This window comes from Lolium perenne, chromosome 7 (assembly GCF_019359855.2).
Source record: "Lolium perenne isolate Kyuss_39 chromosome 7, Kyuss_2.0, whole genome shotgun sequence".
In the NCBI taxonomy this organism is placed as follows: Eukaryota; Viridiplantae; Streptophyta; class Magnoliopsida; order Poales; family Poaceae; genus Lolium; species Lolium perenne.
Genome location: NC_067250.2, coordinates 209719889 through 209721961, shown reverse-complemented (window position 1 = coordinate 209721961; position 2073 = coordinate 209719889).

The window sequence follows — 2073 nt, the reverse complement described above, 5'->3', positions numbered from 1 at the left end:
AAAATACGTCAGTGGGTGAAAAGATCACGCCGTTTCAACGATCGATGGCCGAAAGAGGTTGGGTCGCGCATCCTATCTTGATGGGCGCGCCACTTATGCTCTTTCGGGCCTCATGCCTCTCCAAGTGTGGTTCCAGGGTCCAGGGTGTTTCTCCCGATGAAGAAATGACGCTCCAAAAATTTCAGGTCAATTTGACTCCGTATAGGTCTCTGAAAGTGAAAAATACACAAAATAGGGTTCTCCTATTTTACAGAGTTATAAACCAAATAAAGGGGATCATTGGTGAATCCCCATAAATTAATGTAAAACATGGTATTATCATCATTTATGTTGAAAATATATGGTAATTTAATATGAAAAAGCACAAAGTTCATGTATGCATTTTACATGCATCAACATCCCCAAGCTTTAACATATGCATCAACATCAAAATACTCTTGATGACGGCTACTAGCAACGCCAAAAAGATCTTGGTACGTTGGGACTCCAAGTGCAGAGTGTTGTATCAGCAGAGTATCTTCCCCACAATGGTGACTCGAAGGTTTATATCAAACTCTCGGGGGACTGGACAAAGTGTATTCTCTTCTCTCTTCTTCTAACAATATTGCAAGCAAAGTAAAAGCCTTGTGTCCCCAACTCCACCGTGTGGATGTCAAGCACAAGGTTTCGCGTAAGTAAATAAACACAAGTAAAAGTAAAGCGAGTAAAAGTAGATGAAATAAAGTAACTAAGTAAAAAACTGTAAAGGTGTTGATTGTTTTTTATGTGTTGGATGCAAATAATAAAAGTAAATATTTTTGTATTTTCGGATTAAAATAGTGCAGCAAATAGAAAACAAGATAAAAGCAATATGAAGGTGTTTCTTATGATAAAAAGTGGACCGGAGTTCATGGGTTCACTTGACTATTCTCTCTTTTAAGTTGTAGTGGACAAATAGTAATTCATCAATGAGATATGAGGATGCAAAAATAATAATATGAGTAGAATTTACAGAGCATAGCAACAAGTACTTTGGCATGATGTTTGAATATCAAATATGTTACCTTGAACCAACAGTATCATCACTATTGTCACGTGACAAATATAGCACATGCATTCACTTTATCCCTAGTGAGGTAGCAAAAGAAAAGTCAAAGCCATAATAGATCATGAATTTATTGTCACTATCCAATCACCAAAACCATGCTACTCCATCTAATACACACATCACCCCACACAAATGCTTACATAGATGTTGGATCAGAACAAATACTTAAGACCAGGGCACATAATATGCATCTATCAATACATATTACCCATAATACAATCAGATCTCATAGCACAATATCATAGAATAAGGATCCACCACAAAGGTATTACAAATATGGCCATAATCAAGTGATGCTGCTCATATGGCACTAAGAACTATGAATAACATGAGATAAATAGATCAAGCTACTTTCACAAACCCGTAGTCTAAAGGTGGACTTCTCTCCCTTGATCATGGTGATGATGATGAAGACGTTGGAGAAGGTCGAGATCCCTCCGGTAGTGATCCCGACAGTTTCCCCCTCCAATCTTCTCTGATGCAGCCACCGTTTTTGTGTTTCTATCTTTCTACGGTGCTCCCCTCCCGAGAACTCTTCGGGGCCATATATATAGTGATTTTTAGGTCAAAATACGTCGGTGGGCGAAAAGATCAAGCGGTTTCGATGATCGATAGCCGAAAGAGGCTGGGTAGCGCGCCCTACCTTGCTGGGCGCGCTACCTATGCTCTTTTGGGCCTCAGGCCTCTCCAGGTGTGGTTGCAGGGCCGAGGGTGCTTCCCCCGATGAAAAAATGACGCTCCAAAAATCTCAGGTCAATTTGACACCGTATAGGTCTCTGAAAGTGAAAAATACACAAAACAGGGTTTTCCTGTTCTGCAGAGTTATAAACCAAATAAAGGGGATCATTGGTAAATCCCCATAAATCAATGTAAAACATGGTATTATCATCATATATGTTGCAAATATGTGGGAATTCAATATGATAAAGGACAAAGTTCATGTATGCATTTTACATGCATCAGATGCATCATAGGTTCATCACATG